The sequence below is a fragment of the Mus caroli genome, unplaced genomic scaffold (genome assembly GCF_978045245.1).
Source record: "Mus caroli unplaced genomic scaffold, Mus_caroli_1 scaffold_18, whole genome shotgun sequence".
Taxonomy (NCBI): domain Eukaryota; kingdom Metazoa; phylum Chordata; class Mammalia; order Rodentia; family Muridae; genus Mus; species Mus caroli.
Genome location: NW_028227273.1, coordinates 58,498,964 through 58,521,447, shown reverse-complemented (window position 1 = coordinate 58,521,447; position 22,484 = coordinate 58,498,964). Strand labels below are relative to the sequence as shown.

At 46.3% G+C, this 22,484-nt stretch overlaps 2 pseudogenes; one reads left to right on the top strand and one right to left on the bottom strand.

Moving 5' to 3' along the window:
* Positions 1-7,092: 7,092 nt before the first annotated feature.
* LOC115030263 (vacuolar protein sorting-associated protein 52 homolog) lies at positions 7,093-9,246 on the bottom strand (annotated as a pseudogene).
* Positions 9,247-15,532: 6,286 nt separating this feature from the next.
* On the top strand, positions 15,533-16,217 carry LOC147000437 (proteasome subunit beta type-3 pseudogene; annotated as a pseudogene).
* Positions 16,218-22,484: the final 6,267 nt, after the last annotated feature.

The following is a 22,484-nucleotide window of genomic DNA, read 5'->3' as shown; positions in this document are numbered from 1 at the left end:
ATTCAACATAGTCTGTCTTAAAGCCCTGGTCATAGCCTGTTATTTCTCTGCATTGTGGATGGCTCTGTATTACAGGAGAGCAAAGTCCTGCTCAGAGGCCTGTAACCATTTAAATTATGCAATATTTATACCAATAAGGACACAGGAGGTATAAACTGAGGTATAAACCTGCCAGCTCAGCGAGGAAACTTCATTTTCTTATGTATATAAGAGATACCTATGACAAGCCTGATTCTCCACCTAAACTGCCAGCTCTTTAGAGATCTCTTTCTATCTGTGTCAATCTTATCAGGCTACTCTACCTTTCTCTTGAGCTACTACAATACCAAGAGGGCTGCTTATCTCTCCTTCCTAGATTTCTGTCTTACCTTTGTCCTGCAACATGCTTCTCTGTTGTTTCTGCAAACCCAAAGAAAAAATGCCCATCACTTACCCGACCTCCTTTCATATTGGCTCTTCCAAGCTGAGAGAGACAGAGGGAGAGAGAGAGAGAGCGAGACAGAGAGAGACACAGAGAGAGATGAATAGAGAGAAAGAGGCAGAAACAGAGAGAAAGAGAGAGGGCTCTGTCAAAGGTCCAACTGCTTATAAAAGAAGTCTAGCTCCTCCCCTACACCCTTGGCAGGCTGAGTCTTGTCACTGTGATGGGATTTTTCTGCTCAGGGATTGCTAGCTTTTTTTTCATCCCCCTTTTCTCTGACATTGGGCCCATGGGTTAGAGTGGAAAGTCCTTCCAAGATGCAGCTTGCTTTTGCTGAGATGCCATTTCTGTGGGGCTTCTGGGAACAGGAGGAGACTAGAGAGCTGTTGCCAAGGTGGACAGCTCCTACTGTGTTCACCAAGGCTGTAGGCTGAAGCGGGAAAGAAGGGGTCGCCACCATGGACAGCTCCTGTGAGGCCTGCAGTCTGAGAAGGTATAGTAAAGCCATCCTTTTGACAGCAGCAACCATCTTGGACAGCTCCTGTGGGACATTTTACTGAGGTGGCCCCTAGACTGGAGCAGGAAGGAAGGGCCTGCCTGCACTTTGACAGATTTAGCGTTAGGGACTATAATAAGCCAGGATAAGCCCTTTCTCCCTAAGCTGTGTCTTGTCAGATATTAAGCCACAGTGATGGAAAAGGGAACTGTATTGGTTACTTTTCAGTTGCTGTGATAAAGCATCAAGTCCAAGGAAACTTCTAGAAGGTTTATCTAGGGATTAGGGTCCCAAAGAGTTAAGAGGCCATCAACATCACAACAGCAAACCCCAGGCATAGCAGCAGGAACAGCTGAGAGCTCACACCTCCAACCATGCCCCTGGTGACATACTTCCTCCAGCAAGGCCACACCCCCTAAGCTTCCCCAAACAGCACCACCTGGGGACTAAGTATTCAAGTGACCAAGAATACGGGTCATCTTATTCAGAGGACCACAGTAACTGACACAGACAGTGACACCCTAGCTCTCAGGGCAAAAACGGGATCTTCCAGGTGTAGTGCCAGGGAAATGTCATCGATCCCCCAAAACCAGACAGCAATTGATCTGATGTAGTCACAGTAGGGCCTTTTTATTTGAGCTTGCTCAGGCCCTTCAGAGTACTACCCTCATGCAGGACAGTTTTGGTAAGGAGGAGCCTGAATGTCTATCAGGCAAGGCTTTATCGTAAGCAGCAAGTGGGGCGGGGTGAGTGTGCAAGCATCTCATTGGAGAGCTACTGCGGTATTTGACATAAATGGCTGTTGCTGGGAGTCATATCGTAAACTTAACTTCTGCTTCCCTCTGTATTGATGGTCATTAGACAGGTGATGGCCTTGTAACCTAGAGATGAAGGTCTTCGGTGGGGGGCAGTAACCTGGAGTCACAGCTTTTCTTGGGGGTTAGCCTAGGGTTGTTGGGAGGTAACTTGGAAACTAATTCTAGGTACCAGGCTGTTAGTTTGCCTGCATTCAAATTCTCTAAAATGGAATCTGAATGTAAAAGGTTTGTCCTCTCACAGGTGGCAGCTGGCGCTGACACTGAAACAGGTGGGACCTGGGCAAGAAGGCGTGGTTCTCCAGAGTTGCCCAAGGCAATGCTGGTACCTATGTGGCCAGGAAATGCTTTTTCTAAAGTCATGGTGGGCATCTCTTGTATGTGCCAAGTCCAGGAATGAAGGAACTTTCCAAAGGAAATGTTCAAACCTGATGGTCTCCAAGGGGACCATCGAAATGGCTCACAGTGTAAAGGTTCTTGCCACCAAGCTTGGCTCCCTGAGTTTGATCCATGGACGCCACATGGTGAGTGGAGACACCTGACTCCTGTAAGTTATCCTCTAAGCTTCACACTGGCATTAAGACATGCACATCCCTACACATAATTATTAAATCAATGTAATAAAATAAAAAGGAACCGTGATGGTTTCATATTGAAGGACATGGAAACACATATGAATAAGGACACCTATGTATAAGGACGCGTATGTAAAAGTTGTGTCCAGTTTTCCTCGAGACTTACTTGTGTCCAAAACCCACATTGTGATGAGAAGCAGCCAGGAGGATTGAAGGAAATCCCATGCAAGGATAATCACAGAGATTTTAAACTCTTTTATGTGTTATGTATTTATACTATTGCTTTATGTGTACCATGTGTGAATGAGGCCACTCCCCAGCTGTGGTGTGTGTTGGGGGCAGGGGAGTCAGAAGACAACCTTGGGTACCCAGTTCTGTCTTTCCACGTGGGTTCTGGGATACTGAACTCAGGTGGTCAGACTGGGTGGCAAGCACCTCTACCTGAGTCAATTCACCATCCCAGATGGGTGCCACCACCCTGTTTTTGGAGGTGTTGAGAAATCAAACCGAGAACCTGCAGTATACAAGGTGGGCACTCAAGTCACTGAGCCACATTCCCAATGTTTGAAAACCACTCAGCTGACAACAGCTCTCTGTTATTGCAAAGGCCCTTACTAAGGCTTTTGATAAAGATGGAATTAGAGACTATCTGTTACAAAATAGAGATGGGTGGCGTACAAGAAACCTTTTTGGAACACAGCCCTCTGATCTGAGGACCTAAATCTAGGAGACCAGGCCTGAAGAGGACATTTCTGGTTTCTTTGGGACTCAGTTGTGTCGTGTGACGTTTTTTCTGGAAACTCATATGACAGGATGTTTTTGCTGAAGAGGACTTGTGGTGCTTTTATGCCTGGAAAAGGGACATGCGATGTTTTGTTAGGGCTTCAGAGATGCCTTCTTGAAAGAACACATGCTGTTTGAAAAGGTTATGAATATAACCCTACAGACCACAGACAACACTGTGTGACATTGGTTCACCTTGCAACTCTTTGCTGGTCCTCGTTGGGCTTTGCTGATGTTGGTCTTCACAGACGATGCTGTGGCATTGGTTAGCATTGCCTTCTTTGCTGATCATTTGTCATGACTTTGTAGAGAGAAACAAACCCAAGAACTTCTGATGCTCTTCTGGCAGCTTTTTCCTGCTTCTGCAGACTCAGGCTGATTGGTACAACCTCAAAGTTTCTTCTGGATTAAACTGTCATTGCTGACTGGTGTGAACTCAACTGCTGATATCCTGACAATGCAGATTAGACTCTCCCCAAACAACTATTTCTAAACAGGTCTACACCCTCCTTTGCCCTATTAAATTTTCCTTTCTACTTTCTCTGGTGGGCAGTGAGTTAGAAGAGAGGTTAAAACATTTAAGTAACCTTATTAAAGTAGGTTTGGGAAAATATAAACCTACACAGGGCATCTGGAAAGTTCCATGTGTGGGTTATGTTAGCAATGCTGCATTGGTGCTGGAGGACATCAGACGTTTTTGTAGACTGAGCACTGTGGGGACAGATTGGGAAGCTCCTTTTCTTGGACTCTGTGCCCCTGAGGAACCCAGGGCTTCTCCTGTTCACACCTTCTCTGCAGGGTAGTTAGGAGGCTCAGGCCTGAGTGAGGCCTTGTGCTGCAGAGAAAAGAATCACAGAATCAAGGCATAAAAACAAAGATGGCGTCACTTCCCAGTAAAATTATGGAGCTAGAGAGATTGTTCAGAGGTGAAGAATGCTTACTGCTGTTCCAGAGGACCTGGGTTTAGTTCCAAGCTCTCACCCACTTGTAACTCCAGACTTAGACGGGATAGGGCGCCCTCTTCTGGCCACCTGGGCCGCTCCATGGATGTGGCGCACAGATATACATGGAGGTAAAACACCCATCTACATAAAAATATTTTTTAAAAGAATGAAAAAGAAATGAAGGGAAATAAGATTTCTGTAAAGAGATCCCTACACAGTATTGGGGGGTCACTACATCATGTAGGAACACCTCCAAACCCTACTGCAGGACTGTAGCGTCCCCTGCACTAGATGAACACATTGATCTTAGGGATTCAGCAAAGGAAGGGAGAAATGGACACAACTCGCCCTAAAGAGTGGACCCTGATGCTACTGGTCTATGGAGCCTGTGTGTTTGTTCATTTATGCTGTTTGTGTTGTATGCCTTTTTGTAGCTCAGGTGGACCTTGAATTCTTTATTTTATTTTATTTTAGATTTATTATGTACAGTGTTCTGCCTTCATGTGTCCCTGTCCACCAGAAGAGGGCGCCAGATATTATTATAGATGGTTGTGAGACATCAAGTCATTTCTGAGAATTCAACTCAGGATATGCAGAAGAGCAGTTAAGGCTCTCAACCTCTGAGTCTTCTCTCCAGTCTAGACCTTGAATTCTTGATCCTCCCGCCTAACCTCAGTATGCGTGGTGTGTATGTTGTGCATGTGTGTGTTTGTCTGTGTGTGTCTATGTCACTGTGACTGGGGAATGTGGAGTTAAGTAACAATCGGGTGAGGAGCCCGAGGTGTAATCTCACTCAGAAGCTGTGTTTCAGCCAGAAGATCATAAGGAATCGTGAAAACCACAAACCAGAGGATTTGGGGCTGAAAGGAAAATCTCTGGCTGCTTCGGTATGAAGAAGGCATAGGCGACCACAACTCCCTGCCTTCCCCAGCATTCAAAGCTCACAGCCACTTAAGTGATCAGGAACTGGAGCCGCTCCTATTCCTGTGTCCTGCTGCCCCCTGGCGGCCGTTCTCCGCATCGCAGCTCCCAAGAATCTTGGGGATGGCCTAGGCTCTATGTCCAATGTCCCTCCAGATGCAGACTGCAGAGTCCAGGAACTGCTGACCAGCTTCACAAGCCCACGAAGCTGTCCAGGTCACACTGAGGAAGGGCCACACTAAGAAACCAGGTATCCCCTGCACAGCCCGCCACAGCACAGCATTAGTTGTTTTCCTTTTCTGGTTGCTGTTGCCCAGGATTTACCCCAGGGCTTCCTGCCTGTTGACCTTGTCCTCACTGAGCATATGACCCACCCAAAGAAAGCATCCTGGCTTTCTCTGGGAATGCCTTTAATCCCAGCCCTCGGGAGGAAAGATTTCTGCATTCTTCAACCACATAGCAAGTTCCAGAATACAACCAGGGCTATAAGGTAAAACCAGAAGATTGGGATCCCCAGGTCTGACACCTGGAAGAGGGTGGTAGAGTAGGTGGGAAAGTTGTGACAAGTGAGAAAGGAGCATGGATGCCCGGAGCGGGCACGGGGTGGAATTAGGTTCCCCAGCCAAGGCCCTGGGAAGTGAATGGGGTAAAGGAAATAACCTCAAATTACTCTTTTTTTCCTTGACAGTGTCTTTCATCTGGAATTTCCCCCATGCTGTAGATGGGATCTAGGGATGGCTTCCTGCCACTGAGCTGTATCCCAGCCTTTACTTTTAAGATGTGGTCCAGGCTGGCCTTGAACTTACTCTGTAACTGAAGCAGGCTTTCCATCCAGTGCTTCTGGCCCCTAATTAGACAGGGTTACAGGTCTACAAACCAGCCTAGCTTTTGTTCAAGACTTGGTCAAGGTTGCCAGGCTGTGGAAACACACACCTTCAGTCCCAGCACTCAGGAGGCAGAGGCAGGCGGATTTCTGAGTTGAGGCCAGCCTGGTCTACAAAGTGAGTTCCAGGACAACCAGGGCTGCACAGAGAAACCCTGTCTCAAAAACCAAACAACTTGGTCAAGCATGTACCTTCACTCTAGGACCTGTGGGTCATGACCAATTTGGGGGTCAAACAACCCTTTCACAAGGGTTGTTTAAGTCCATCAGAAAACACAGATATTTATATTGGTATTCTTAACAGTAGCAAAATTACAGTTATGAAGTAACAATGAAAATAACTTTAAGGTTGAGGTCAGCACCAGGAACTGTATTAAAGGGTTGCAATATTAGGAAGGTTGAAAACCACTGCTCTGGAGTCTGCAAACTCCGAACAGAGGTGGAGCAGAGGGCAGCGGGAAGGGTCTGGGTCACATGAAAATGACAGAATCTGTTTTGTAGCCAGGTTCACCCCTGCCTCGATGCATGGCTGCAGGTTTTACAGGCCCTCCTCTCTCAAAGGAGCTGTGACAGCCACTTAGAGGCTGACACAGACAACCTCAGAGTCTGTGTGGATTATTCCCATGGTAGCCCTCAGGACAGCACCCAAAGCTACCACATTGCCACGCCTTGCAACAAGTGTCACCCTCCTGGAGAGCTACAGTCCCCTCCTCAGCAACTATGCCACCCATCAGCCAGAAGCAGCAACAGACCTCAGGGTACTATCCCACCCTCTTCCTGATGCCCACCAGGAACTGACTAGGTCTACAATAAAGACATGCTGGAGAATTCAAAGACCCAGGGACAAAGGAGAAGACATAGTTCCAGCACTGTAAGTGCTTATTATTGCCACAGAGTGAGACCTGCCATGAGGTGATGTCACTGTTCCAGCAGAGCCCGGAGAGCCGCTACAGGGTGCCCTGCACTGCTCTGTCCTAAGAGCTGAGATTCAGTCAGAGCCTGGGTTGGTGGAAGCTCACAGGCTGTGAATGAACAGCAGAGGAGCTGACCAGACTGGAAATGAAGGTCATCTCACTCAGAAACCCAGGGAGTGGCCTTGGGTGCATTTTGTTGAGGCAGAGTCCTGGCAATGGAGGCTGAGTGGGGTGTGTGGAAGCTGTGGAGACAAAAGGGATGGGAAAGGGGTCCCAGGTGACAATGTGTGACGCACAGAGTTCACGGGAGCTTAGGGCCCTCGGGGTTGGTGGGTCTGAATTAGGAGTTTGGCTTGTGTTTCGTCAGCTCCACCATGAGGTGATGGAAGTTGATGAGCTTGGCCCTGGCTGGGAGCCCAAAGAGCTGGGGTTGAGACAGCACCCGGTGGAAGCGATGGTAGAGCTGGATCAGCTGGGTCAGCGCCCCCTGCACAGAGGAGAGTCAGGGTCAGACTCCTGGTGACTGGAGCTGTCAGAACTTCACCAGAATCTCAGGCACAAATGACTGTTGTTCTTCAGGGTGTTCATGTGATACGAAGCCAAGGGGAAAGAGCAAGGAAACAGACAGCCATGGGACACAGGCAAAGGGTGGGAGTGGCCGGTCACCTGGATGATGCTGGTTCCATTTCGGAAGTTGGTAAAACTCCACATTACATCCTGACTCGGGGACTCCACTGACACCTTCCAGGAACTGCCACAGCCATGGATCAGCTGAGTGACTTGGGCTGACTGCCAGAATGATCTTGGAGCAAGAAGGGAAGGCCCACACCTGCCTGCCTGGCAGACACAACCCCCAGCTGTCCCTGAAACTCCTCTCCCCAGTCAGGACAGGAGTTGTCTGCCTAAGTTGACTCCTTTGGCAGTACCCAACCCACCACTCAGTGTGACCACAAGACACACGTGTTACCCTCGCCCATCCTTACATAGTGGGGCCGAGTGTCCAGTCCCCCAAGGCGCTGCGGGTCAGTGCTGCGGACACTCTGGGCATTCATCTCCAGGATCAGCTCAAACCGAGGCCACAGCAAGGCAAGCGCCTGCTCCCAATACCTGCAGGCTTAATCAGAGTCAAAGGTCAGCTGGCTGGGGTGCAGTCTGCCCAGGGGAGCCCAGCACCCTTCAGGGTGACGGTGAGTGGGTGTGCCCGATGTCAATGCTGCCCCTGGGACACAGGAATGGGAATAAGAGTGAAGGGCATCAGGTGAGGCAGAGCCCAGAGTCAGGATGGAGTTGTTTGCGTAACATAAAAAGCTGACTGCCTTCGGACACCAAGGAGCAGAGCTCAGTGACCTGTCCAGGGCAGGGACGTCCCTCTTCGCTGCAATGTTGCGGAACCGGAGAACAATGTGGATACAGAGAAAAACAGCAATGGCGTCGTAGCAGTCAGCCAGGTAGGACTCCAGGTGTTTCTGTGGCAGACAAATGAATGTTAGCTTATTGTTCGAGTGGCCATAGGCAAACATTTCTTTGGGGACAAGGCACTGGCCAGGGAGACCAGCTTCTTCCCTGTCCACAGGCACCTCAAGCGGCCTGACCTGCTCACGAGCCACACTTATGTAAGTTCCCCACAGCAGAAGCTGGGGCTGAGCTTGGGATGGGAGCTCCAGGGCCAAGGCTTAGAGAACACTCATTCTCCAGGAGTTGCTGTCTGCCTGTGCAAAGGCCCAGAATTTGGAAGCTCACCAGTGTCATGGAGAGCGGGCAGCCCATGACAGCGTGGAACAGGTCATGTGCAGCCAGGCCAGACATGACGAATATTTCACAAATGAAAAGATATTCGCGGCAAGAATTGGGAGGAGAGCTTAGTGCTGGACTCGGATGATCGCTTGACGGATACACTGAGACAGAGAAAGACACGAATGGGTCTCACACTGACCCTGTGGATGTGGAGACTCAGCACAGCTTAGTAATCAGAGCTCACAAGACCACACACCCAATCTCCAGGCAGAGAGGAGCACCCTGAACAGGCACTGAAGATGGGACACAGATCACAAGAAAAGCCCTCCCCACTGACTGCTGCCCCCACATCTACTTCAACTGTTGCCTCCGGACAGTCACGCCCCAGCCAGTCTCCTTCTGCCCACCTCTAAGTCCATGGCCCCAAAGTAACACTTAGAGAACTGATCTCTGGCCATGGAGGGGTTGCCTCTCATACCCTCTGCTCTCCACCCTGGGCAGTATGGGGCACCAGGATGGGGGCCTCCAGCTTGGCCGGTGAGATGACAGCACCACGGGTGCCCAGGGTAAAGATGGTGTTCCTGCTTCGGAGGGATGGCTTGAAGAAGAAGCGTGAACAGCATTGGAGTTGGGGAAAACAATGAGACCGACTGCACCAGGCCCAACAAGCCAAGGCCCGAGGATCCCAGGAAGCTAAATATGGCCGGACAGCCCTTTCCAGAACCTGAGCTTTGCTTGGCCTGACACCTGTAACGGCCATCAAAGTTTTACAGAGTTTACCTCTGAAATAAATGTGAAAATCTGTCAGAGTGGCATGTACTTCTTGGAGAGGAAGCTCTCGCTTTCATGTCCTCAAAGGTTGAGAACCACACAGTGGGTAAGAAACACAGCTCTGGGCTGGAGAGATGGGTCAGAGGTTAAGAGCACTGACTGCTCTTCCAGAGGTCCTGAGTTCAATTCCCAGCAACCACATGGTGGCTCACAACCATCTGTAATGGGATCCAATGCCCTCTTCTGGTATGTCAGAAGACAGCTATAGTGTACTCATAGAAATAAAATATTTTTAAAAAAATACTCAAAAAAATCTGAATGTGAACTTCATTTTCTCATCCTGACCTGAGGGTTGATTGACAGGTAAATTTAAGGATTGAGACTACTTAGACTTTGTGGAGGGCATAACTGGCAGATGGAGAACCTTCCAGAACCTGAGTCACTATACTGTGTGTATCTGGTGGGACAGGAGGCGGTTGGTTTCTGTGAGCTGAGTGTGAACAGGGCTGTGTCCAGGTGAGCTCAGTCAGTTATTATCTTTGATATGGTCACCCCCACCTCTGTCACCTCCGGGCTCTGCTCTCTTCATCACTGTGAAGCATATGATGAGAGTTGATGATCACAGGCACACAGGATGGCCAGAGCCTTGTCCTATCCTCAAGATTATGAGCAGCCCAGGCTGCTGTCATGACTGTGGCTCTTTACTTTGTCTTCTGTGTTTATTTTTTGCATCTTTAGTTCATATGGAGGACCGAGTCTATTCTTTTCCTGTGAGTGCTTCCTGTCTGGTTCTCCTCAGGATGCCCACGTGTGACAGCAGTAGGAGGTGTTTTCCCATTCTTGTCCCCACCAGACACAACAAGGGCCCTGCTCTCAGGACACTGTGGGCTAAATATATGAACGAAACTCTCCTGAGCTCCTGCCTCCTTCCAGGGGCCTCCGTAGAGTTCTCCCCATCTTTCCCATCTTTCCCCAGCTAACCCTGAATTTCAGGATCCACACAGAGGAGGGATCCACAGGCTCTCATCTCAGATCTGGTCCTGTTGGCTCTGTGCTGTGCCCATGGCCCCTGTCCTTCCCTGACTCTGAGGATCCTGGTGCTGCCTCCAGAGAAGATTCAAGGGTTGATGGGATGAGTCTACCTACGTTAGACTTATGCTTATTGTAAAAGCTGGTCCAGGGAGTGGAGAGATGGCCCAGGGCAGAGACTGTGCTGCCCTGTGACTCTTACCAGGAGGTTTCTCTTTCCACAGTGTTAGTGACTTTGGTTACCTGTGATCTGACAGTCACAAGGCAAACATGGTAAAAATAAACAACACATATGCTCTACATGTTTTCTCCTTCTTTCCATGGGCTGAAGATCCTGTCTCACCTGGTGTGAGACCTTTGCTTCCTGTACTGGCTATTTTTGTGTCAACTTGACACAGCTGGAGTTATCACAGAGAAAGGAGCTTCAGTTGAGGAAATGCTTCCATGAGATCCAACTGTAAGGCATTTTCTCAATTAGTGATCAAGGGGGAAAGGCCCCTTGTGAGTAGGACCATCTCTGGGCTGGCAGTCTTGGTTCTATAAGAGAGTAGGCTGAGCAAGCCAGGGGAGGCAAGCCAGTGAAGAACATCCCTCCATGGCTTCTGCATCAGCTCCTGCTTTCTGACCTGCTTGAGTTCCAGTCCTGACTTCCTTTGGTGATGAACAGCAGTATGGAAGTGTAAGGCGAATAAACCCTTTTCTCCCCAACTTGCTTCTTGGTCATGATGTTTGTGCAGGAATAGAAACCCTGACTAAGACAAATTGGTACCAGCAGAGTGGGGTATTCCTGTGACAACCTGACCATGTTTGGGGGAGGACTGTGGAAGGACTTTGGTACTTTGGGCTTGAAGATCCATTCGTTGTTAAGAGCTCTGTCAGATGTTGTGTAGGAGCTTGGAAGATAATGTTGAGAACAGTGCAGAAGATGGAGGTCTGGTTTGTGAAATTTCAGAGGGAAAATTAAAGACTCTTTTCAGGGCCATTACTGTTTTGATTGTGAAGATTTTGTAGTTCTGGTTAGCTGGGGCTGAAGAATCAGCTGTGATTAACAAGATACCAGAACTACTAAAGCAAAAACTTTGCATTACTGGGACTATTGATGCTGGTTAGCTGGAGCTAAGAAATTAGCGGTGATTAAGAAGAGACCAGCATCGTTGAGGAGACATCTTCTGGGAAGTGTTTTCTGAAAGCACAAAGAGGCTGTGTTCCAGAAATAGGCAAGGTTGTACTCCTTCTGCAGCGGGACTTGGTAATGTGTAAGGGTCACCCAGGTGGTACTGGTTTTGAAAGCATGAAGGGGTCACGCAGAGCAGCTGAGGCTCGGCACTGTGAGAGGGCATGGAAGGCCATTGGTGAAGGTGCAGCCTCAGTTGTAATTGAAGGCCCAGGACTGAAGGGGTCATGCAGTGTTTTGGAGATGCCAGTACCATGAGATGACCACCAAGGGCAGCAGCAGCAGTGGAGTACAGGCATCTGGAGCCCAGAGGATGACGTGTGTGCTACAAAGGGCATGGCTGGAGAAGTGATCCAAGCCCTTGGAGGAGCTCAGAAGATCATGAGTTGGATCCCAGGCGTTGGACAGTTGGAGATTGATTTTTGCTTTGATTGTGACTGTGCCCTGATATTTTTCCTCTTGAAGGAAGAAACTGTTTTAGTGGAGCCCAGAGTTAAGAGACTTTTAATTGTAAAAAGAATTTGGATTTTAAAAGAGATGGATATTTTAAAGAGATTGAAATTTTAAGAATATGTAAAGACTGTGAGACTTTTAAAGTTATTTAGATCTTGGGGATGAGTAAGAATGTAAGGGTTGAGGCTTACTAGTGATGTGTTTGTGTGTCAAGTTGACAAGGGGTCAATTGTACTGGCTATTTTTGTGTCAACTTGACACAGCTGGAGTTATCACAGAGAAAGGAGCTTCAGTTGAGGAAATGCCTCCATGAGATCCAACTGTAAGGCATTTTCTCAATTAGTGATCAAGGGGGAAAGGCCCCTTGTGGGTGGGACCATTCCTGGGCTGGTAGTCTTGGGTTCTATAAGAGAGTAGGCTGAGCAAGCCAGGGGAGGCAAGCCAGTGAAGAACATCCCTCCATGGCTTCTGCATCAGCTCCTGCTTTCTGACCTGCTTGAGTTCCAGTCCTGACTTCCTTTGGTGATGAACAGCAGTATGGAAGTGTAAGGCGAATAAACCCTTTCCTCCCCAACTTGCTTCTTGGTCATGATGTTTATGAAGGAATAGAAACCCTGACTAAGACACTTCCTCTGTCCAGAGTCCACAGTGTTTTAACTATGCACAGGGCTGGGGTAATCAGGGGCAGACTCAGCTGTCTGATGCACAGATTCACTGTCCTAATGCCTCCATCTCTCATCCCCTCAGCTCAGCTCCTCTGTCATCTCTCACCAACACAGGGGTGAGCGCAGGTCAGTGGGGAGGGGGAGAAATGAAAACACATCTATTACATTACCCTGTTCTCAGTATTCTCCATGTAACTGTTGAATAACAGTCCATCTCTTACTGTAGTTGATGTAGCACCCTTTTCATAGGAGCGTGTACACAGTAACACACAGAGTGCAGACAGGGTTGACTACTGTGCAGGGTTCAGACTCAGGCTCCCAGGGGATTCTTTTTCCCAGCAGAGAAGGGAACAACTATGTAGAAGCAGTGTGTGGAAGCACACATGTTTGTTCATACATGGACTAAAGATTTAAATGTGTTAGACTGGAAGAGCAAGAGGACCACTTGGGGAGGGGCAGCAGGAGAGGCAGGACAGGGAGATTAGAGAAGGTGAAATGACCAGAGGGCCATGATTTACATGTGTGTATGTGCCACAATCTAGCTGAGCACAGAGGTGTGTGCCTCTGACCCCAGAACTGCATAGGGGGACCCAGAATGTTAGGAGTTCAAACACAGCCTCAGCTACTTAGTGGGTCTGAAGGCTGCCTGAGGTCATGAGACCCCATCCCAAACAAAGGGACTACAGAGGATGCCTGAACCTGGAGCTGTGGGAGCTGGCATCCTTTGTCATGCTCTCTGTGTTGTTGTGAAGATGCTGGAGCTCATGAAGACAGTGTGGGCAGAGAAAGAGCACCGTGCTGCTGATGCACAGATCACTGTCATGGCCTTAAGGTACCACACACCTGCTTGTGTCCTTGGCCTTGATGCTGATCTCCCTGCTGCTGCTGCTGCTGCTGCTGCTGCTGCTGCTAGGTGCTGGGCATTTTGTGTGACTTCAATGATGATCTACATTCAGCTTTCCACAGGAGCTATTGGGAGACACAGCATCCCAGGAAGGGGATCATTAGCTTCCAGGGTCTCAAACAAGAGAGCATCCTGAGGTCTCCACACAGACTAGCATCCCATCACCTGCCAAGGACACCTGGTGAGAAAGGACACTGAAGCCAGACAGAGCATCCTATCAGGAAACAGGATTAGGCCATTAAGGTCCTGTCTTTAATGGCTTGACTCTGAAATATCCCAAGTCCCTGATGAATATTTATAATTAGATTTAGAATCAAATATTCACACAAAGGCCATATACACATAAATGGAATTAAAGTTAGTGGACCATTATTCATCTGAAATATTTGTGTTGTTTGGTCTTACCCCACAATTCTGTAAGTTTGTAAATTTCTCAGACATGAATAAAATTTTATTAGTCAAAAAAGATAGCCTTTCCTTGACATTGTGATTTGTCAGGAATTAGATTGCACCCCATTCCTGTCAACCAGGTGACACTCCTGTCATTGCCCCAGCTTACTTACATGTTAATTTGCATGTCAGGGTCTCATTAGGTCAACAACTGTTCACTGTCAGTGATGAGGTTTTTCTGCCATTAACAAAGTATCTTCAAGGGTTGCAAATATGACCCCCAGGTAGGAACATTTGCTGTTCCTCCAGGGAGTGATGGTTGTGATTCCACCACCTGGACTCCTGTGGATGGGAGAGGGAGATCCACAACAGCCTGTAACTCCAACTCTACCTTTGACATCCTCTCCTGGTTTCCTAGGACACTGGACACTCATGGGGCTGCCTATCCAGGCCAAGCAGTGTGGCTGAAGGCACAAGAAACCACCAAAGCAGCCCCTAAGGGTTGCTGAAAGAAATCAGAGCTGGTGAAACAAATCAAAGATGTGGTGCACTTTGCTGGAATTTCAACACCAGGAAGCCCGGTTACAAATACACACCATCCAGTTATTATAATTATTAGCTATATGCCTAGATTGGGTAGATTTAACACTATATTAACTTATTCCCTAGCTATAAGACCCCTTGTTACTTGTAGTTTCTCCTGGCCTCATGGTTCTTATACATGATGGCTTCCTCCTCCTCCTCCTCTCATCCTCCTCCTCCTCTCCTTCTCCTCTTCCTCCTCTCCTCCTCCTCTCCTTCTCCTCCTCCTCCTCTCCTCCTCCTCCTCATCCTCCTCCTCTCCTCCTCCTCTCCTCCTCTCCTCCTCCTCCTCCTCCTCCTCCTCCTCCTCCTCCTCCTCAGTCCTCTCTCTTGCACCTTTCATTTTCTTATGCCTCTGGGAGGTAGGATGTTCTCTACATGCCCCCATTCTCAAACCTCCAGTCCCACCTTTCCCTCCCACTGCCCAACCACAGGCTCCAGCCTTTACTGACCAGTTAAAATGGGGAGCAGGATCACATGAGATCACCTGAGTACAGGATGGACTGCTCACTGGCTGCAAACCCTCTTGAGGAAGCAGAATTAACATCAGAATACAAACAGCAGCAGGACAGCCCACAGCAGGACACTAAGCTTGTTTTCTGCACAGTTCCTCTGCTGTTAGACAGAGGAGCTGGTGAGCACTCCTTCAGGAGAGGCTGCATCCCCACACTCCTGGGACACCTCTGGCCCTGCCTGGGGAATGCAGGCACAGAGGACCACCTTGTGAGAAGTGTTGGGAAGAAGAGGACTGGCACCTGAGCTCACACTCACAGCTTACCCAGCACATTCCACAGGAGCTGTGCACATGCACAAGGCTACAGGACAGTGATCTTATGGATAAATGTTTGCCTGCTCCACCAGGGACCCATGCATCCAGGGATCGAGATACCTTGGGGTCTCATATTCTGCTTCCAGGTCACCCTGGGTCCACTCCTGCCACAGAGAAGGCTAGAAAATGATTCAGGCTTTGTCAGAGGAGTCCTGACACCAGCTGCCATCACTGCCTTCCCAGGATGATCTGTGATCACTGAGCAAGAAGAGCACTTCCCAGAGCTGGTTTGCAGGCAATGCAGTGGGGATCGGACTTCCACTCCAGCACAATCATGTCTATTATGTCCTATAATGGAGGGGCTGTCATGGCCATGAAGGGAAAGAACTGTGTGGCCATCGCTGCAGACAGGCGTTTCGGGATCCAGGCCCAGATGGAGACCATAGACTTCCAGAAGATCTTTCCCATGGGTGACAGCCTCTACATTGGCCTGGCCGGTGTGGCCACTGACATTAAGACAGTTACCCAGTGTCTCAAATTCCGACTGAACCTGTATGAGCTGAAAGAAGGTTGGTAAATCAAGCCTTACACCCTCGTGAGCATGGTGTTCAACCTCCTGTATGAGAAGCAGTTTGGTCCCTACTACACAGAGCCTGTCATTGCTGGCCTGGACCCGAAGACCTTCAAGCCCTTCATTTGCTCTCTGGACCTCATTGGCTGTCCCATGGTGACTGATGACTTTGTAGTCAGTGGTACCTGCTCTGAACAAATGTATGAGATGTGTGAGTCTCTCTGGGAACCCAACATGAATCCAGAACACCTGTTTGAAACCATTTCTCAGGCCATGCTGAACACAGTGGACTGGGATGCCGTGTCAGACATGTGTGTCATTGTCCACATAATTGAGAAAGAAAGATCACCACCAGGACGCTGAAGGCCTGGATGGACTAACCTGTGCTCTGTGGATGGACTAACCTGTGCTCTGGTCCCATCTCCCTTTCGTTGTTTTTCATTTAATGAAACTGCCTTTCTTTCATGGAAAAAAAGAGCACTTCCTTCTGTGTACCACAAGGTGGGGAGTCCCAAAGGACAGAGACATGGGGTCCCCTCCACACTCTTCCACCTCAGTCTGGACTGATGGTGGCGGATGCTGCTGCTTAATTCTTGACATTCTGAGGTCTTTGAATAATAATGGCCCCTATAGGCTCACATATTTGAAGACAGTTGCCAGGGAGTGTGGCACTTTGCAAGGATTAGAAGACCTGTGTGGAGTGGCCTTGATACAGGAAGTGTTTCACTGGAAACAGTCTTTGAGGTTTAAAATCCCATGCCATCCCAGGCTTGGTCTGTCTGCTGCCCATAGATCAGGATGAGCTCTCAGCTCCTGCTCCAGCCCCATGCCTGCCTGCCTGCTTGCTGCCATGCTCTCCACTATGATGAAAAAGGACTAAGCCACTGAAACCTTAAGTAAGCCCCAATTAAAGGCTTTGTATTTAAGAACTGCCTTGGTCATGGTGGCCCTGCACAGAAATAGAACAATTGTCTAGGACTCATCACTTCTAGTTTCTGTCATCTATGTCCCCATCCATCCAGCAGTCACCTCACCTAGAAGCAAGATGGACCCTAATGCTCATTAAGACCAGACCCAAGGCACCATCCCTGTCCCTCTGCTGATGTCACTCTCCAGCTCAGCTCTGACTCCTCAGAGCAGACCAGCCCTGTGGTAAACCTAGAACCACCCACATTCCAGAACCAGGGGACTCCCAGCCTGCCCTCAGACACTCAGCACCAACAGCTAAGTCTTCACCAGCCACAAATGGGATACATTACCATGGTCGCCTACACCCACTTTCTCTTCCATTCTTGCTCAGAAGCAGCCTTTTTTATAGGACCCTCCATATACAGTAAATCTCACTCCTGAGGTCTGTTGGGGGGTGTGATCTTTGAGGCATTCCTTGGCTCTCTGATTGCCACAGAACCCCAAAAACTAACATTGGAGCCGTGATTTGGTAGGCTGTCCTCAGGCCTGTGTACCTTATGAGGACCAAGCTACCTGTGACTCTATCCCTTATCTCCATTCCACCCACAGCAGACCCATCCACCTTCTGGCCCTCCATCATTCCCAGCACCTGGTGAGTGATCCCTCTCAGTTGGCCCCAGTGCTTCCCTGAGTCTTGGTACTCTAGGAGGTGGAGGTACCCATCCCTGCTCTGGACCTTTTCCCCTGGGTTGGGTTTTATTTTGAACTATATTTTTTCTGCTACCTGCTGTCTCTATTCTCCCTGAGCCTGTACATTGTGAGTTTCCATGGGGAATGTGAATGGTTCTAGGATTACCAACAAGGCTGGTCTGCTCTGAAGAGTCAGAGCAGAAGTAAAAAGAGATTTCTTAGACCTATAGAAATTCCCTCTACATGAAATTGGTTTTACAAACCATTCTCTCTACCTCTGTGGAACCAGGTTTTATTATCACATCTTGGCCTCATTGCAAATGAATGGGCAAAAATTTGGTGCAATTGATTTCCAACATTCCCCAAATAATAGCACCTGCCACTACACATAGAAGTGATCCCAAATATCTTACGTCTAAACTTTCTCCACTCTGTACTTTCTCTATTTTCCACTCCTAAAAATATTTTATCTCTACAATTTCTCTGTATTCTGATCTGAAAAAAAATCTCTTTAAGACTATGGTGTAAACTATATGTGAATTTGTAAAATCATTGGGTATAGTTTAAAACTGATAAATTATATAACAAAATTTGGCCTTAAACTTAAAACTGAAGGGTTATAATTAATATTCATAACAGGTAACCTTAATTTGCTGCAATGCAGTGTATTTGATTCAACTCTATGTGTTGAATCAAATAAATTGGACTCAACTTTTTCTATTGCCAAAAAATCTAGGAGAGATATCAATGGCCAAAATGGGGAGCCCCAAGGGTTAGGGCAGGGTGTTGCTTTTCCCCTTCCAGGTGAATAAAAGCATCCAACTAAGGAATCTGGAGACCACTGGGCAAATGAAACGTCTGAAGAAAAAGATGGTTCATCAAGAGAAAATGTCCCAAGGAAAGGGGTCAACTGGCTAAGTGGTATCGCCTACCTCTATCTTGTCTCTTTGGCCCTCTACAAACAAAAGTGGCAAATTGTCTTTATATGATCTCAATTAAACATTAAACCTTGATTTTATAATTAGAGCTTGGGTCTCTCCTTCTCTAAACCCACACATGCTTGTTAAAGGAAAAACCAATATCTCCATCTCATATCAGAAGAAGCACTTTGTATTGGACAGAGAAAAACAAAAAATAAGGGACTGTTCTATTGCCACCAATCTCATAATCTTTTGGTTTTCAGTTTCTCTCTAACACTTTTCTTAGGGTATGAATATTACATCAAAGTCTATAAAAACATTGTACATACACAAACTCTCTGTCATCATACCAGTAGTCATACAGGGTAGGAACTAATTTTAAAAATGACTTTCATTTTGCTTTCTGTGTGTGTTTCCAGGTTTCAGTCTGAAGCAAGTAACTAGAAACAAGGTTTGTGTACCACGAATGTACTTAAGAGATTGTGGTTCTGAATCCTTTCTGAGATGTGCTGACTATAGCATTTAAAATGAATAGAGTTTTAGAATTCCTAAAAGTAATCTTTTAGGTTTCCAAGAAGAAGGATGACACAGCCCACTGACTGCAAATTCACCTGGACTGTGCTAACACTAACTACTGGGATTAACTGCCCCATGCCTCTTCTGCTGCCAGGTCCTGTGCAAAAGTGGACACCTTTGGGTTGACTGCTATGTTCTACATAGACAGGATTGCTGCTAAAGTGGCAAACACCACCCAATGATCAGCTTCAGACTACAAACTGCTCAGGATATTCAAATTCCTGAGTTCATAGGAAACTGACATGGACATTGTATAGAACCCTGTACTCAAAAATACAGAGTCCTGAGACTGCAAATTCAACCAAGCTGGACATTGTGGGAAGCTTGGCAGAAAGAGCTTCATTATTGAAAACAGTTTTACTGTGTTACACTTAAAATCTTTTTTAATATATAGACAAGAAAAGGGAGTTACTGGAATAATATATGGATAATAGGAAACAGGGGTAAATTATTCAATCTTTTCTTATATACAACTTTGTATATTGATACACAATTATTATATATTGCTACAAAATTATATTAGCTTACAATGGCTTAGATCTTTCTATATGGAAACAAAATTGAGGTTGTATTTGATTACATTGGGATAGATCTTTGTATATTGATACAAAATTAATGTTGTAGCCGGGCGTGGTGGCGCACGCCTTTAATCCCAGCACTCGGGAGGCAGAGGCAGGCGGATTTCTGAGTTCAAGGCCAGCCTGGTCTACAAAGTGAGTGCCAGGACAGCCAGGGCTACACAGAGAAACCCTGTCTCGAAAAACCAAAAAAAAAAAAAAAAATTAATGTTGTAGTTGCTCATATCCATATAGATCTTGTATATTGGTACAAAGTAAGGTTATATTTTGGTTACAACACACTATGTATCAACTACATAGTATTAAGGTACCTATGTAATTCTTATACTGCATGGGAAGTACTCCTCCTTTTGAAAGCTCCCATTTCAAAGTGTTTTTCAAAAGTTTAAAATGCAAGTTAACATTCAGTTAATCAAATCTTGTTTGGTTGGTTTTGTAAGGTACTAGTCTTCAAAAACCTCAGATATCTACAAAATATAGCAATTAAAGATGTTTTATTTATTTAAGGCTTTCTTTTAGTCTTTCTTTCTATCTTTCTTTCTTCTTTCTTTCTTTCTTTTCTTTCTTTCTTTCTTTCTTTCTTTCTTTCTTTCTTTCTTTCTTTCTTTCTTTCTTTCTTTCTTTCTTCCTTCCTTCCTTCCTTCCTTCCTTCCTTCCTTCCTTCCTTCCTTCCTTTCTTTCTTTCTTTCTTTCTTTCTTTCTTTCTTTCTTTCTTTAATGAGATGAGTCAGCTTCTGGCAGCACACCCATACTACTTCAAAGAAGTTGATGAAAATTGAAGAACTTCCTTATGGAGTTTGCTTCAAATATGGCAAGCTGCAACTGGGCAAGAAAATGCCCTTGCTTCAACTGCAGACAGAACACTGTCCAAACTGGACAAAGAAAGAACAGGAGGTCAAGTGCTGAACTCTGCCAGGACTACATAGAGATGAAGACCCTCATGCTTCCTGCTTTGAAGAACAATCTGTCAGATGTTCTGGGCCAGTAGCCTGGAAACATGGATGGCCCAAACTTCCAGAGGAAGCCTGGTGACTGTCCAGGCAGCCAGCAGTCTCTGTCATTTTTACAGTTTTAGAAGTTGCTTGTTCTGAACTTCCTGTCTATGTTGATAACATTCATTCCCCTCAGGTCTCTGATGGGGTTCACTCTCACAGTTAAACCTAAATTGTTTAAGATTTAAGAAAATGTTTTAAGGTTTAAAAAGAGGTTTTTAGGTTGCTAAATATAAGTTATGACAGAAAGTGTTTTGAATTGCACTCAACAAGATTAGATAGATAGTGGAATACTTTCTCCAAACTTGCCAAATACAAGAGGACTGGACATGTGAATGTAATTCTTAGCAGATAGCAGTATTAGTTTATTGATATTAGAGAAATAGTTATTATTCAGACAAAAGGGAAAAATGTGGCAGGATATTTAATTGCATTGTGTAGCCCAAGATTCTGAACTTGGAACAGGAAAATCTGTTTCTGCTTGTGGAGTTGCACAGCCCTAACAGACACCTTTAAGCCAAGAGATTTCTGTAAACAATATTAATTAAACTCAACCATAGGTCAAGAGGCACAGCATGCAACCAGTTGACAGGGTGAACATAGGAAACACAGGAAATAGAAGGGAGGGAGATTGAGTTGGAGGGAATTGAAAACAGTGTGGAGGAGAAAAAAGTGGAGGAGGAGGAGGAGGAGGAGGAGGAGGAGGAAAAAGAAGAGGCCTTCTGAGACCTTGGTGGAGTAGAAAGGACTTTTCTCTGCCTCACTGAGCCAGCAGGTTTTCACCCCAGCATGTGGCCCATTCGTCTTCATTGGTAAAACTGAGTGACTGGGATTTTGTTTTTAAAACAACAGACCATAAAAAGAGATGTTTCAAGACAGCGACTATGTGTCTCTCCTTCATCTTGGCTGAAGACATCATGAGTATGTAAGTTGCCATAGGACTGGCAGCCGTCCTTACTAAGGTTAAAGAGTAGATGCCATGTGAGTTCATTAACATCATCACTTCACCACATGTCACCAAATAATAACCAACACATGTCACCAAGTAAAACGTTTTTGTCCTCATGAGATTTCTGTATGTCATTCTATCTTTTTGAAGACTAAAGAAGTACCCACAACTCTCAAGTATTTCTGATTGGTATAAATTTTATATGAAGATATAAATTTAAGGTTACATTTGTTACAACAAACTGCATATGTGATCCAACTCTGGTTTAGAATATACTGTATGCGATAATAAAAATTTAATTTTATAAGGATCTTCTTGAATTAGCACACACTGCTATAAGATGGATGCCTATCCTCCTATGTCTTTGCTAACTGCTCAGCACCCAGGTGCTATAAAATGTAGATAAGCACAACACATGTTTGATTAATAAGGAGTGCATTTTATTCTAAAATCTTATGTTATGAGCATATGAGCATTGTATGCATTCATGTCTTTGTGATTGTGTCAGATCCCTGGAACTATAGTTACAGACCACTGTGACCTGCAGTGTGGTTGCTGGGAATTGAACCTGGATCCTCTGGAAGAGCAGGCAGTGCTCTTCACTTCTGAGCCATCTCCATCTCCCCAGCCAGTTATGTTTCAATAAGTAATACTGATTATTAAATTCTATATTTATAAGACATAATCAACTTCACAGCAATAATTGTCTAGCTTTTTGTCCTTGCTCATCTTGTTAAGGTTTGTCTATTTTGAGAAACTGAGTCATACAAAAACTGTGTTATTCTATAATGGTAAACTATAAAAGACACCAGTCTCTTATGGCTAAAGTTTAAGGCATTTATGTTTAATTTAGATGATAAAGGATATTCAACTGAAAATACTAAGGTTCAAACTTAACAGAGATAAAGTTATAAAATATTGGGGCTGGAGAGATGGCTCACTGGTTAAGAGCACTGATTGGTCTTTCAGAGTCCTGAGTTCAATTCTCAGCAACCACATGGTGGCTCACAACCATCAGTAATGGGATCTGATGCCCTCTTCTGGTGTGTCTGGACAGCTACAGTATATTCATATGA